Source organism: Haliotis cracherodii, unplaced genomic scaffold (assembly GCF_022045235.1).
Source record: "Haliotis cracherodii isolate W230 unplaced genomic scaffold, xgHalCrac1.p SCAF_1, whole genome shotgun sequence".
NCBI lineage: Eukaryota > Metazoa > Mollusca > Gastropoda > Lepetellida > Haliotidae > Haliotis > Haliotis cracherodii.
In genome coordinates, this window is record NW_027266264.1 from 49,841,264 (window position 1) to 49,859,031 (window position 17,768).

Below are 17,768 nucleotides of genomic sequence, written 5' to 3' on the forward strand. Positions count from 1 at the left end.
TCTATGTATAAGATTTCATTCACAAATCCTATTACAGGAAAAGAGGACACGCCTGAATGGATTTCAGTTGATAGGTTGTCAAGTACCACAATTGATGAAGAGGTAAAACGAAAACAGAGGGCTTCCTCGAGACTACAGCGCAGACATCATCGAGCAAAGTATCAAATACCATTATTGGACACAGACAGGCCATTTGCATTACAAGGTGACATCGTGTATGACCCTCCGGGAAACGGTAACTGTCAGTTTGCAGCCTTGTGCCATCTTTTATCTAAAATTGGTATATTCAGATCGCCCAGGACACTTCGAGAACAGGTTGTCAGTTACCTCCTTGAACATCCCTACACTTCAGATGGATCCCCCTTGGAACTTTTCGTGGGCGAAGACTGGGATACATACATATCCGGTATGTTAGAGGAAGGTACCTACGGAGATCACATAACACTGCAAGCAGTCTCAGATATGTTTAATGTTGATATTATCGTGCACTCATCGCTTGGCGGTGATGCTACTGTAAACATCGTTCCTACATACAGTGTAGCAACCCAAACAATCAGTCTTGGCCATTTTGCTGAAGAAGAAGGGGAACACTATGTTGCTCTACAACTACATGAAACCCAAAGTGAAGATCAGCCACGAGACGGGGAAGGAAACAGAAACTTGCCAAGACAAGTCTTTGACAGCGCAAATAGCGGCGACGAAGAACACAACTTATCTCGACAGCATCATTCGCAATGTGATGATGATGAGTTTTTAGACTTGCAAGGGAACATAAATGAAGGCTTCAACAGAACCAACAGCAGCGATGAAGAACAAGGTCATTCTCCGAGTAAGGATCGAGAGCCATTGGACATGCAGGGGGACCTAAATGAAGGCTTTTACAGTACCAACAGCAGCGATGAAGAAGTATTCCTCTCATGTCGAAAAGACAAGATGCCACAATATGATACGCAGGTTGCATTCACTGATCTGCCAAACGAGGTGGTGCTTCTAATCATTGAAGTATCTTTACAGCTAGCCCAGCAGTCGTCTGACAGATTATTGTGCAAGACTGTTACATCTTTCCTGCAAGTGTCCCATCAGTTCCATCAACACACAAGATCATTTCTCCATCTGCGACCACGCATTTATTGCCCACACATTACTATTTCAAGAACCGTTAGTGTGCGTAGAATCATAATGCACTATGGAAAAAGTAGCGGTGTTGCAATAGAACTCAAAAGAATAATTAGCCATAGAAAGTGGATCAACGCATGGCTACTTCTAGAAGAGAATGCGTTCGAATGGTATGCAATAATAGACATATTTTGGAAAAAGTAGTTTTAAAAAGACATTGCCATCATATATTGAGCGAGACTGACGATTTTGAAACACCAGGGTTCGTCGAATTGACATCTCTGGCATCGTTGTCACATGGTTGGTTCATCGTTCATTTTGTCCATCATTCTGTATCTCTCTCTTTTCCGTTATCGAATATTTGGATATCAACAATTTCATTGCCTCTTTTTGAACAGTTCATATGTGAGTTTAATGTCTGGACATGTGTCATTTTAGTCTTTTCAGGGAGGGCTGTTCAAAATTAAATTAAATGGGGACATTATAAATGTATGGGATATTTGAAGGATCGTGTTTCATGTCAAAACATGTAATCTTATATATTTTCGATGGTGGTACCAGTGTGAAGTATAGGAATGTCAGGGTTCGACTTCCATGTAGAATACTTGTACATTTTCAACGCACATATATTCCTTCCGTTCAATTCGCAGCAGTTTTTTGCAGTTTGTAAACTTTTGCCGCATCTGATTAGAATAATAGAAATTGAAGCAAAATCGCTTTGTCTTCTTTTTCTAAAACATGCTGGATGTTGTCATTGATCATGTTAAGGTCCAACAAACACTGGAACTTGAATTCAGTTTGAAAAAGGAAGGATTAGGAGATGTTATTACAATTTACCGCACTTGGTATTACAATTTGCCGCAGTTTGTTACAATTTGCCGCACCTGTGTTTCAATAGAAATGATAGAAATTGAAACAAAGTCGGTTTTTTTATATTTTCTTAAACATGCTGGAGGTTGGAATTGATCTTGTTAAGGTCCAACAAACACTGGAACTTGAATTCAGTTTGAAATCGGAAGGATTAGGAGATGTTATTACAATTTACCGCACTTGGTATTACAATTTGCCACAGTTTGTTACAATTTGCCGCGGGGCGGTCGGGTAGCCTAGTGGTTAAAGCGTTCGCTCGTCACGCTGAAGACCCGGGTTCGATTCCCGACATGGGTACAATGTGTGAAGCCCATTTCTGGTGTCCCCCCGCCGTGATATTGCTGGAATATTGCTAAAAGCGGCGTAAAACCATACTCACTCACTCACTCATTACAATTTGCCGCACCTGTGTTTCAATAGAAATGATAGAAATTGAAACAAAATCGCTTTTTTTATATTTTCTTAAACATGCTGGAGGTTGGAATTGATCATGTTAAGGTCCAACAAACACTGGAACTTGAATTCAGTTTGAATAGGAAGGATTAGGAGATGTTATTACAATTTACCGCACTTGGTATTACAATTTGCCGCAGTTTGTTACAATTTGCCGAACCTGTGTTTCAATAAACATAATAGAAATTGAAACAAAATCGCTTTTTTTATTTATTTAAACATGCTGGAGGTTGGAATTGATCATGTTTAGTTGCAACAAACACTGGAACTTTAATTCAGTTTGAAATCGGAAGGATTAGGAGATGTTATTACAATTTACCGCACTTGGTATTACAATTTGCCGCAGTTTGTTACAATTTGCCGCACCTGTGTTTCAATAAACATAATAGAAATTGAAACAAAATCGCTTTTTTTATTTATTTAAACATGCTGGAGGTTGGAATTGATCTTGTTAAGTTCCAACAAACACTGGAACTTGAATTCACTTTGAAATTGGAAGGATTAGGAGATGTTATTACAATTTACCGCACTTGGTATTACAATTTGCCGCAGTTTGTTACAATTTGCCGAACCTGTGTTTCAATAAACATAATAGAAATTGAAACAAAATCGCTTTTTTTATATTTTCTTAAACATGCTGGAGGTTGGAATTGATCATGTTAAGGTCCAACAAACACTGGAACTTGAATTCAGTTTGAAATCGGAAGGATTAGGAGATGTTATTACAATTTACCGCACTTGGTATTACAATTTGCCGCAGTTTGTTACAATTTGCCGAACCTGTGTTTCAATAGAAATGATAGAAATTGAAACAAAATCGCTTTTTTTTATTTTCTTAAACATGCTGGAGGTTGGAATTGATCTTGTTAAGTTCCAACAAACACTGGAACTTGAATTCAGTTTGAAATCGGAAGGATTAGGAGATGTTATTACAATTTACCGCACTTGGTATTACAATTTGCCGCAGTTTGTTACAATTTGCCACACCTGTGTTTCAATAGAAATGATAGAAATTGAAACAAAATCGCTTTTTTTATATTTTCTTAAACATGCTGTAGTTTGGAATTGATCTTGTTAAGGTCCAACAAACACTGGAACTTGAATTCAGTTTGAAATCGGAAGGATTAGGAGATGTTATTACAATTTACCGCACTTGGTATTACAATTTGCTGCAGTTTGTTATTATTTGTCGCACCTGTGTTTCAATAGAAATGATAGAAATTGAAACAAAATGGCTTTTTTTTTATTTTCTTAAACATGCTGGAGGTTGGAATTGATCTTGTTAAGTTCCAACAAACACTGGAACTTGAATTCACTTTGAAATCGGAAGGATTAGGAGATGTTATTACAATTTACCGCACTTGGTATTACAATTTGCCGCAGTTTGTTACAATTTGCCGAACCTGTGTTTCAATAAACATAATAGAAATTGAAACAAAATCGCTTTTTTTTTTATTTAAACATGCTGGAGGTTGGAATTGATCTTGTTAAGTTCCAACAAACACTGGAACTTGAATTCAGTTTGAAATTGGAAGGATTAGGAGATGTTATTACAATTTACCGCACTTGGTATTACAATTTGCCGCAGTTTGTTACAATTTGCCGCACCTGTGTTTCAATAAACATAATAGAAATTGAAACAAAATCGCTTTTTTTATTTATTTAAACATGCTGGAGGTTGGAATTGATCTTGTTAAGTTCCAACAAACACTGGAACTTGAATTCACTTTAAAATAGGAAGGATTAGGAGATGTTATTACAATTTACCGCACTTGGTATTACAATTTGCCGTGGTTTGTTATAATTTGCCGCACCTGTGCTCAATAGAAATGATAGAAATTGAAACAAAATCGCTTTTTTTTATTTTCTTAAACATGCTGGAGGTTGGAATTGATCTTGTTAAGTTCCAACAAACACTGGAACTTGAATTCAGTTTGAAATAGGAAGGATTAGGAGATGTTATTACAATTTACCGCACTTGGTATTACAATTTGCCGCAGTTTGTTACAATTTGCCGAACCTGTGTTTCAATAAACATGATACAAATTGAAACAAAATCGCTTTTTTTTATTTATTTAAACATGCTGGAGGTTGGAATTGATCTTGTTAAGTTCCAACAAACACTGGAACTTGAATTCAGTTTGAAATCGGAAGGATTAGGAGATGTTATTACAATTTACCGCACTTGGTATTACAATTTGCCGCAGTTTGTTACAATTTGACGAACCTGTGTTTCAATAAACATGATACAAATTGAAACAAAATCGCTTTTTTTTAATTTCCTTCTTGAACATGCTGGAGGTTGGAATTGTTCATGGAATTTGAATTTGGTTCATAGTAAACGCAAATATTCAGAATTTAATGTTCATTAGTGTTTATCAATCAATCATTTCAAAGTCCGGAATGTGATTTCCAAACATTACTTACTTACTTACTTAATTTGGAGATTTAACGTGCGCTTTCCGACTGATGCGTATTTCGCGCACGGGATTTCCAAACAGCTTGGTCGCACATTTTATACTTCATGCAAGTTTCTTTGTATATTTGCAAATCAATAATCTTTATTACAATTTACCGCAGTGGTTATTACAATTTGCCGCAGTTTTTATTACAATTTACCGCAGTGAAGTTATTACAATTTACCGCAGTGGTTATTACAATTTACCGCAGTTTTATTACAATTTACCGCAGTTTAAGTTATTACAATTTGCCGCAGTTTTTATTACAATTTACCGCAGTGAAGTTATTACAATTTACCGCAGTATGTATTACAATTTACCGCAGAATTACATTTTACCGCAGTGTTATTACATTTTACCGCAGTTTATTACAATTTACCGCGTTATTACAATTTACGTCGTAACAGACCCTTTAGCTTACGAATGGAAAGGTTTGTGTAATCCTTTGCAACTGACAATAGGAAGGACCGATCTGAAGCCCAAAGGTCTGAATACACCCGTTTATATGGTCTCTCCTTAGGCAGGTAACTTTGCTCGAAATATGCCTCTCACCACCCGGCAGTGATGAAATGACAATGTGACCGTTAAGTTTCAGGCCCCACATAGGCAGCTTTGGTTGCATACCCCCCAGGGAGCTGAGAATGACATTCTGTGTATACGTACCATTGAACGGGGTAATGATATTGTGTAGCGCCGCTGAGGAACCAACGTTGGAACTCAGGTACTGTGTAAGTGCATTATTATTATTATTTACAGATTAAAATACAAAATGCAACAAAGAGACTTTAGGTTATCCTGGCACAGTCAGGCTGATTAGGCTCATCATCAGCTCAGGGCCCTTGCCCCTATACACGCAGCCCGGGCAGCGAATGGGACTTCTCCCAGGAAGCGCTGCCGATCGAGTCAAACCCACCCAGAACTTTTCGAAGAATGTGAAGATTCCCCAACACTGCAGCCTTCTGCATTACACAGATTGATAGAAGAGGGACTGTATTCCTGGTAGCAAACAACCCGGGTACTCCCCCGATGTCAGTCAGCAGATTGGGAGGTACCAAACCTAAGGCATAGAGAACAATGGGGAGTCGGACAACTTGGTACTTGGGATGCAAGCGTGACATTTCGAAAGCGAGGTCTGCATATTTGCCGTGTTTTTCCTCAATTTTGTCAATCAGATAAGTGTGTCAAAAGGGACAGAAAATTCAATGACACAAATGATTTCATTGGATTTATCAAAAAGGACAAGATCAGGTTTGTTGGCCTGTATATGTCTGAGGCTGTATACGGCCCTTTTCCAAAGGATTTTGTATTTATCATTTTCCATGACGCATTCTACATATTCCGGGTCTTACCATGGATGGACCTCTGTGTCAAAACCACAGACACGGCGAAGACGGTAATAAAATGATCGAGCCACCCCATCATGTCGCTTAAGATACTGTGTCTGCGCCAAAGCTGGGCATCCACTCACAATGTGTTGGACAGTCTCATGAAATTCATTACATAATCTACATTTCATATTCACATTTGGATGCAAAATCACACATTGAAGCCTTCTGTTTCACTTTTCAGGCCAGACGACTTCATCCAAGCGAACGACTCTGCTGGATTGCTGATCTTCTCAACACACTGCACATAAACCCGATGCAGTGGTCGATTATTATTATTATTATTATTATTATTATTATTATTACCACATGAAGATCATGCACTGGACATATGTCGGTGAGAGTAACCATACATTTTGCCTAACTAAATCAAAATGGGCACCATGTGGGACTATAAAACATTTGCGTCACTTTTCAGAGTACTTGTCATTTGTCTTCATATGATTTTTGCATTTCTATCGGTATATTAACACTGAACTGTATAATATTTTGAAGATATTCTTTTTTTCACGTCATACATGAATTAGGTAAGGGATAAAGCACAGGAAGAAGATGATATGTGATGTACTACATCAACGTCAACAATACTCGCGGGGCGCTTAGTTTGCATTTCAGTAATAACCAAATCTGACACCCACAGCTAGACGTTTTTATATTTGGTTATATATACAGTTCAGTACGGAATCCTAGAAGGGACACTGTCGCGTTGCCGCATTGTCGGGTGGTCGCCCTTAAACAACTAAAAAATATGTCAAAATTAACCAAAGCTCGACAATGCGACAACGTCACATTTTGGCCAATTGTCGCGTTGCGGCGCTTTGAATAATAGTATATATTTGACCAGTGGTATCCGTCTGAGATCTGCATCACTTCTGGCTTTCTGTGCACATTAAGGTGACACGCCGTGATAAAACAAAAATAATGAGTGTTAAATTCGGCGTTAAACCCAACTCACTCACTCACAAGCGTATATGTATACATCTGGGTTTAACACAATCTCACACTCGTATACATGCAAATTAACGTTTTTGAAGAGCCCAGTTGCGTCTGCATATTCATACAATAGAACTTTGTAATACATGAAAGTATTCGAAGGTTTGGATCACTTGTGGATTGGGTGTAAAGAAATCCGTTGAATAATATTTAGAATTCTTTACCATTAACATTACCAACTGTTCAGTCAGCTACGATCAAACACGGTTCCCCTTATCCCTTTAAAACAGTTTTTCAGTGATAAAAAAACACTTGAAATAATACGGTCCAGTATTTAATAACATTTCACTGGATATTCTGGATGTCGTGTTAAAAGGTTTTATGAAAGTAAACCTTCACAGAAAGATTTTCGCGTTTTAACCCCGTTACCGATACATATTTCAGATATAACACAATATACTAAAATATAGTTCAATTACTAGACACGCCGTGATATTGCGGGAATATTACCAAAAGCGGCGTAAAGCCATACTCACTCACTCATTCACTGGACTTAGTAACCTATTTCATAAGATGCAGTTTGTTATGCAAATTTTTAATACGCTCTTTATAGTACTAATAAATTGTCCTAATTCTGTCACCCGCACTAATCACGTTTAAAGCACTGAAATTAGGTTTGTTCACCCGCCTGGTTTCCGATTCTGACACAGTTTACCATCCATTGTGTCTCAGAATTGATGGGGAGCCTTGCCGCTGTCGCCATGGCTACAGATCATTGCCTCTCTTCATACATCGGGTCTGAGCTGCATGGGGTGTAATTCAAAAGTTTACATTTAAAGATTTGTATCCTCCAGTAGAAATACGATAATGCCTAGTGTTATGCCACTTAGGGCACGTTGATATGCAGTTAACACTTACAGATACAAACAGCGTTGAAGTTTTAAAAGCTTGTCTAACAAATACTCAAAACAACTTTAAATCACGATGATACGATACATAGGGTGTGGTTACCATATGGCACGTCAGATGCGAACTTTCAGGGCAAATTCTGTTGCCTTCATTTGACGAAAAAACTGAACTTTTAGCTTCACTTGCCCATTAGGGACATGATGGTTCCAAAGCCAAAAAGCATTCAAGAATATTTAAGAATAAATGCGAAGATCGAATAAAAAATGTAAACCTCGCTAAAAAAATAACATGTGTGTCCAACTGCTGACACATGTACCCACAAAATGCCATTATGATTACAGTTTGCCTCAAAGAAGCCGAGTTATGCACACAACAAAGGCTTTTTAATATGGTTTTTAACGGACATACTGAAATCGGGTAAACAGACTCTTTAACAGATTGGTCGTCAATCGAACTTTCAGCTGTTTCGGACCAACGATTTCAGTCAGTTTAGCTAAAATTTCAAAAGAAATCCCTTTGAACAACAGGAATACTGATGGGTGTATATGTGGTGATACCCCATGAGGGGTAGATGAGATTCCAGGGAGTCTAGAATATATGCGATTTTGCCTGTCATCCCATCTGTCCTATGCATGCATCACATGGAGATATTTCCGTTATGGGTTCAAATTGTGTTTGCACACTAGCAAGCTGCAACCGACAAGATAAACAGCAGTACGTATTGTCCTGCCCCAAGTCACCCCTGACAACTGAGCTCGTACATCACCTGAAGCCATGTACAGTCCAACCATAAAGGCGAGGCGAGATTAGTTTTAATGTTTGTCGAGTCCACGAGGTTATTTTTACAATTTCTCAGAAATTAACAGAATGAAGGAGGATATCGATTGTTATTTTCCACCACAATATTGGTACCGTGCAAGACGCTCCACGATAGGTTGAGGACTGCGAGAAGGACAATTGTGTGTTCAAGGAACGTTGTTTTTATCATGGTTATTCTGCAAAATGTTATAACAGTAACAAGTGTCGCCAGCAAACTTGGAGAAATTACTTAGACTGAAGGTACATTTTCCTGTGTTTGATGAATTGGGCATTTTTTAAAGTACGATGAGAAATTAGATTCTCTGTGACCAGTGTCAGAATCGACGGGTGGCGATTCTTGTGGCGTTTGTCTGTCGAGGAATCCATTAGAAATTAAAACCAATAAATCATAAGCGAAGGGCATTCATGGCGATAAAGGCGATGTTCCATGCATGCCGTACTTACATAGGAATGGTAAGCGGATTTGATAGCCTTACATTTCACCCACAAATGTTCCTCACGTTTATCAGTTAGTGTCATATTTAAAAAATACTGTCTCTGATCGGCCATTGCCATGAATCGATGTCCGAACGCATATCATTCATCAGACATTCAAAGCAATCCATCGTTTTCCATAAATTCTGGACTAATCTCAAAACTTGTATAAAACGTCCTCGTAAATGTCGCGTAAAATGCACTTAGGCAAATACTAACCCCCAAACCGATTGCTCTGTGAGTGGGATTGCTTCAAAGTTTGTGGTAAGCGCACAGGGCTCAGTTATACCACGACGTGTGAAAATGAACCGTTTGTTCGTTTGTTGTTTAACGCCGCACTCAGCAATATTCCAGCTATATGTCGGCGGTCTGTAAATAATCAAGTCTAGACCAGACAATCCAGTGATTGATAGCATGCGCATCGATCTACGCAATTGGGATCGATGACAAGCATCAACCAAGTCAGCGAGCCTGACCACCCGATCCCGTTAGTCGCCTCTGAAAATGAACTGATTGGGGAGTAAGTCGAGGAAGTTTTGCCGGGGACACGGGTGGCTCAGTTGTCTTATGCGCCGCAATTTGCTGTAAAATGGGGCACGCCAGAAACCTATCATCGTGGGTTCGAATCCCGGTTCGCCCCGATAAGGTTTCTAGGTTTGCACCTTACCAGTGCTTTTGGGTTTCGCCATGATGGTAACCTTCATCACTTCGGGATTCCTCCATCAACACGCTGACATGCCGTGATATAACTGGAATACGGGTCAAAGCGGCGTTAAACCCAATTCACTTACTCTCTCACGAAGACATTAACCACTTTCATGAAATCAATCATTATGACACGGTGCATACTCGTACGACCATGCTCTGCAAAGGGAATCGCGGAGCCATCCGTGCTGTCCTTTAACACCGTACGCATACATTTGGTCAAAAATAATCACTGAATGTCTATATGGTCACCCATGTTAGCGCAGGTAGCAGAACAGTTGCCATGTAAACGCCCAAACTGGCTGCACACCTGTGCATTCCGATGTGCTGAAGCATACCAAACACTTAACCGTAAAACAGAAATATACAGTAAACTACGGTTATAACGGACACGCTTATAACGAACTGACCGATATAACGAACTTACTTGTTAGCCACGTTGCATATATGCTGACAGGTATATATGCTTATAACGAACTACGATTATTACGAACTATAAAATAGGTGGTCCCTTTGAGTACGTTATAATGGTAGTTTACTGTATTAAGTTAGGTGTTATGATTTTAATAATACTAACACGACTACCAAATGCACCAGTGCATCTGAGATCACCTTCCGGAGACATTATATATGTTTCGTATATCCATAATCACAACAGGTATCAGTAAACTAATATAAGTATGCCCCATCTATAATTTATTTAGATTCAGTTGAATGTTTTTATCCCGTTTTTCGTGTGAATCGTTAGATTTTATGAAGCTTCATTGGTTGCAAAGAGGATCTGGTGGCTGTGGGCGCAAGGCTTTATCCTCGGAGTGAAAACGACGTCGTTGGTTTCTGCTTTGCCTTGCATCTCAACCAATGAACCTTTTCTGAGGTCATTGAGTTGGGATCAGCGTCACGTTGGATAGTTATGTCTGAAATTGAGTTGAATTTAAGAGAAAAATCCAGATGTCGCTTGAACAGTAATATTAATACGACGGGATAGGATAACGGCACGTGTCTAATGTAGCTCCATAATTACTCTGTGTAGTTTTCAGGTCAAATGAGTGAGTGAATGACATGCGTTTAACGCGGATTTGAACAGAAAGTCAGTCACATCACATGACAGATTATCACTAAATCAATAGAAATAAAAGCGACAAAACCCATTCCATATTCACGAGAAATGCCTGCTGAAAGCTGAGTCGACTGAACGATTCCAACTATATGCAATATGATGAGTCTTGGATGAAATGGTGCATAGGAAAATGAAACTGTTGGTGGTTCCTGAAATTTGAAATATTGTGGGGCAGTTTGAAAACATATATTTATCTGAGAATTTGTCTTAAATAAAAGGTATCAATGTTCTTGTTACCTATTTCAAATTCAAGAACATACGGCCTTTGATTTCATGGAGTCTGTTTCTGGTATTCCCCAACGTTTCAAAGCAATATCAAGAATTAATGATGCTTGTTTGTTGTTTAACGCCGCACTCAGGAGTATTCCACCGATATGACGGCGGTCTGTTAATAATCGAGTCTGGACCAGAAAATCCAGTGATTGATATCATGAGCATCGACCCACCCAATTGGGATACGATGCTATGAATCAACCAAGTTAGCGATTCCGATTCCGTTAGTCGCCTCTTACGACCAGCTTGGGTTGATGAAGATCAATTCTAACCCGGATCTTCACGGATCTAATGTGATGCAGACTGTAGACGCGTATCAGTTTGACACTTTAACACATGGTGCCGACAGTCCTAACACCATTATATTGTCACAGTGAATCTGGAATTCGATCAGGTAGTAATTCTATTTGGCAGGTTGTAAATCATAGAATTAATCATCCATGGGGGCAATTGTCTATTTCTGACCTGTCGAAATAATTAAAATTCTTATCACGACGATATAACATTTCAGTATTTTTCATAATTGTTTTTCATTAATGACATAATCACATTATACTTATAGGGAAGTTTCAGGAATGATCTTCACATATTGTACCAATGTGGGCAATCGAGCCGGAGTCCCTGGAGGGCAGCGCAACGGGCGAAGCCTTAACAACTGGTGTACCTCACCAAAACATATTACTTTAAGAATATGTCTACGAATTGCCTCTTTCATCATTATTTATTATCTACAGTGTTTGCTTGATTGGTACAAACTTACGTTACGTTATCTGAAGGTCATGCAGTAACGGAACGAACGTCTGTCCTAAGAGCGGAAGGTCGATGCATATGGTTCAATCTCTTGACGCGTCATAGCAAAGGGCGAAAATTAGTAACTGACATTTGTTGTTACCTGTGGAGTATATGTGTTAAACTGTTGCATGTTATCACAGAGGGCTAGCTCTATAAAACCGGAGTTAGTACGGACTAGTGCAAGCACACACACACACACACACACACACACACACACACACGTGACAATGCATTATAGTGACGTCGCCAGATGACTGAACTATTCTCGAACGCGACGCAGTTAAACCCATACCTTGCTCTATCGGTAACGGCATATGGGTGTTTTACGGCTTTTACGATATAACGTCCCTCACAGGGTCAGGCAGGCAAAGGACGTTGTTTCAACTGTTGACTACATGTACAAATCATGGCGACGTCATTTAAATTTCTGAATTCTGAAGCGGGGGTAAAATATCCTTCATTGCTGCCAAAATAAATGAATTAATGGGGCCTGATGTAACCACTTCTAAAAGTCGACTACCTATACTTTGTTTGCATTATATAAGAAAGATCGTCAACTAAGCTGTAAACAATTCATAATATGCATTTTTATGTACATGACAATTGTATAATAATTGTATATTTTACAATATTTAGACTTCTCGTTATTTTAAGATTTCTTTCCACCACAAGGTACTTTTAATTCAACCCAAGGCACATCTGGCCTATTTTTGTAATGCGCCACCACCAATCTTGACAAAACGAACTTGAACTTGAACGTGTTAGCAATCCGTGATCAATTGCAATGATTATCATATTAATCGTGACCTGATTTCAGTATTGTCACGACTGCAAGTCGATAAAATGTTTTTTTCAGGCTTCGGGTGGATTTAAACCAAACCGGATAAATGTGCGGGTGAGGAAGTGTGTAATTACGCCGCAATGTCCAAGCTAACTCACGACTGGGGACGCAATAATATTTGTTTCGTTTGTTTGTTGTTTAACGTCCCACTCACCAATATTACAGCCATATGACGGCGGTCTGTAAATAATCGAGTCTGGACAAGATAATCCAGTGCTTGACTCAAGATCACAGAGCTACGCATTTGAGATACGAAGACATGCACCAATCAAGTCAGCGAACCTGATCATCCGATCCCGTTAGTTGCGGACACTATATTATAATATCATTCGCATGTTGTACTTGTATTGAGAAACAAACTTGGTTCTTCGGCGTGACGAACTAAACGAGCTTAAAGGTCTTTATTGAAAGGGTTACAGGGAAATGCTCGATTAACACTGGACTGGTCATTAGTGGATGAGTCGGTGAGTATATTTGTGCGCCGCTTTTAGCAATATTCCAGCAATATCTCAGCGGGGGACACCAGAAATAGACATAACACATTGTACCCATGTGTGGAATCGAACCCGGGCCTTCGGTCTTGCGAGCGAACGCTTTATTATCCATTGAGCAAACGAACTTCCCGGACTGGACGCGCGCTGAAGCTGATAATACGATATTGAGTCAGTGCTATGAATTGTACCCTGCTTGAAGCATTTCAGACTCACCATGGCGGTGGACACCATGAATGAGCTTCAAACGAGGCAAGTGGGGAATCGAACCTAGGTCATTGGTGTGATGGGGCAACGCTTTATCTACTCGGCTTCCCAACCGCCCGGTATGATTCATAAATGTTTATGAAGTTAATTTAGCTGAGTTAAATTTGTTTTATAGACATCGGATATAAAATGTCATAAGGCAATGAAAGCTACACATTTGACTGGGAACAGTGTCTCAGCATGTAGAATATTGATGAATTTGAACCACTTATATTAATACTCGTCAAGATAATTAGGTACATGCCATTTCGTCTGTGGAAAATGCTAGATTAGTTATTGATGAACTGATTAATTCAACATATAATCTATTGGCAGACCAAAGATATTAATGAAAAGTCTGTTCGAGTTTGATAGACAGTCAATCCGATTAATATAAATATGACATGGGACAGGTGACCAAGGTTATACTGAACCCACACAGCAACCTATATAGAGAAAGACGTCGAAATCAATAGCCAGACAATTTGATAGAATAGTATGTAAATCAAATTGCTATTAGCCAAACTTAATAAGGCAGGTGGAATGTGGTTGGCGAGAGTCAAATAGGATATAGTCGTTTACGATCGCGAGATGAATTTCAGTACAAAACGTGGAAAATATACACAAGAAAAGCTACAGCGATCAATTTATGGCAACTGAAAATGCAAAAATACCTGATACTTCCTACTCTGCATCTCTTTTGGATGATGTAATATCATCAGATATTTCTCTAATAGTGCACGGAACAAAATAAATACAAGGCAGAAGTTGTAGTATAACGTTCTTAGTCTAGGGAGTGAGTGCATATATTGTTTCGCCATATTCCAGCAATGTCTCGGCGAGGGAACACCAGAAAATGTGCTTCACGCATTCTACCTATATGGGGAATCAAACCCGGTCTACGGCGTGACGATCGAACTCTTTAACCACTAGCTACCCCACTGCCCCTTGCTTCTCCTGAACAGTGAGTGAGTGAGTATGGTTTTACGCCGCTTTTTAAGCAATATCACGGCGGGGGACACCTGAAATTGGCTTCACACATTATACCCTTGTGGGATTGAACCGGGGTCTTTCTCGTGACGAGCGAACGCTTTAACCACTAGGCTACCCTCCACCATATTATGTCTTCGGGTTCATCTTCAGTCTTATCAAACGTAAGAACATTTAAGAACTTCCACAACATAGCTTTTATTCAGAGAGAGGTTTTCAATAAAAAAATCATAATATGGAAAAAAGGAGTATAACTATTATCGTTGAGTATACACGAACGGCATAAGCGTTCAAAAACCCGTTTAAATAAAAAATGATTCTCTGTCTTTAGTGCCTTTCTCTAATTTCACAGATAATACGATTTTAGTAATATTAAATAAAGGTATTACGCTCGAGGTGCATTTGTCAAAACTGGAAGACATTATTGCAAATAAATGGAAGTTACAATTTTAAACAATTTATGACGAAAAACTCGAAAACTTAAACATGTACACCCGTGACGCTGAATAAGATTAAATTGAAAGTTATGTATTTTACCAAATCTGAAAGAATTTCGGTTTGCTACAGATAAAAGACTCCTGTAAGTGTTCAAGTTTGCCATACTGACTTCAGAAAATGCGTGATTTCATAAAAAAAACATGAACATGCCAAAATGTCAATTTGCAAATCAGTAGCGTGTGTGTCCACCTCTGGTTGCGATGCAAGCAACACATCTTCGTCTCATGAAATGGACCAGGCGTGGCAGAAAGTCCTGTGGGATATCTGTCCATATCTGCTGGAGCATGTTTCGAAGTTCCTGGAGTGTCAGTGGAACATGTGGTCGACGTCGAAGGCGCCGATCCATCTGATTACACATGTGCTCGATTGGTGAGAGAGCAGGGGAGCGAGCCGTCCAGGGGATGACATTCACGTTGTTTTGTTGAAGAGAATCCTGAACAAGTCGAGCAATATGAGGCCGGGCGTTGTTATGGGGAAAGGTAATGCCTGGGCCATGACGATGCAAAAACGGTAGAACAATAGGGCCGATGATCTCGTCGCCGTAGCGCTGTCCATTGGGATTTCCCTCTACCACTATCAAACGGGTCCTCTGTCTTGCTGTTATCCCACCCCATACCATAACGCTGCCGCCCCCGAACCGATCTTCTTCCCTGACACAATGATTGACGAAATGGCCGTCCAGCGTAGACGCCGTCTGAACCACTGTGCGGGTCTTCTGGCGACAATCCCTGCACATCTGAGGCGACGACGTACGGTTTGTGAAGATATTCGTCGAAGGCCAGGGATGCTTCTTGCAGTCACTGTTGCTGGCTGGATTCGATTTCGTAGGTGTGTTGTTCGAATCCAGTTGTCTTGTCGATTATTGGTTACGCGTGGCCTGCCACTCCGAGGATGGTCTCTGACTGAAATTGTCTGTTGCCAACGTTGCTATAAACACCAAATGGTGTTCTGTGAACGTTTATTTGTCTTGTAACATCACGTTGACTCGATCCTGCTTAAAGCATACCAATGGCTCGCAGACGCTCGTTTTCGGACAGGCGTGGCAATTCGTAATGTTGAATAATTTCGTAATTTTGTTGTTTTTCTGAGTGGTTGTTGTCACCACGATGCTAAACAATGCATATGGAATCCCGTTAACGCACGTTTTTATACCCATTCTTAGGTAGTGAAATGCATGGTGCTTGCATAAAAGTCAACTTTTGCATGGAATGCCTGCTTTTCTGTAGCAGTTGCGTTTTTGTGACTTAATTCCATACATGTACAACAACATTGAAAAACAAACTTTACTTGTTTGAAAAATACACTTTACACAATATTGGTGTCACAGGAACTTTTGTTGTTGAGTATACATAAAGAATGTGCAGTGGTCAAGTACTTGCAAAAAACGGACATAACTCCAAACTCCACCCATGAAGATATGAGTACAATGCTAGGAACGGATAGACCTTCCTTTAACACAGTCCTGTTTGTTCGTTTGTTGACGCTGCACTCAGCAATCTTCCAGCTATATGACGGCGGTCTGTAAATAATCGAGTCAGGACCAGACAATCCTATAATTGATATCATGAACATTGATCCATGAAATAGGGATACGATGATATGCATTAATAAGGACAGCTAGACTGACCAGCCGACCCCTTTCATATTAAACGTGACCGTCTTTATATGACCGTATGAATGAAATGCTGTAAGAAGCCACGTTAAACCCCATATCACATACACAATATTACATTACCACAAATACACTAAAATATTGGTGTCAAAGGAACTTTTGAGTATATGTACGTGTCTCTTTGGAAATAGAGGCAACCAAAAGTTTGATTGTTTGTTGTTAACGCCACACTCAGCAACATTCCTGCTATATGACGGCGGTCTGTAAATAATCCAGTGATTGACATCATGAGATTCGTACCACCCAATTGTAATACGATGACATTCATCAACCAAGTCAGTGAGCCTGACCACCCGATCCCGTTAGTCGCCTCTTACGACAAGCATGGGTTGCTGAAGATCTGTAATACCACATACATGTTTGTTGTTTAACGTTCCACTCACCAATATTACAGCCATATGACGGCGGTCTGTAAATAATCGAGTGTGTTTGTGATACATATTTGTGTCACAGGAACACTATCTGGGTAGGATATAATGGAATGGAAACAGGAACCGCAACTTGTAAATCTATTGTTAACTTACACAGCAGGTTATAAACGGAACTGATGAACACCTCTCTACTCTATCTGTAATACCTTTCCCAGGCTTTTACTTTCAAACGCGATTTCTCTCCAATCTCCCGGGAACACTATTCCAAAGGATTTACGACCCGTATGCAGCGGATGAATATGTTCAAGAGTGAGTATGGTTTTACGCCGCCTTTAGCAATATTCCAGCAAT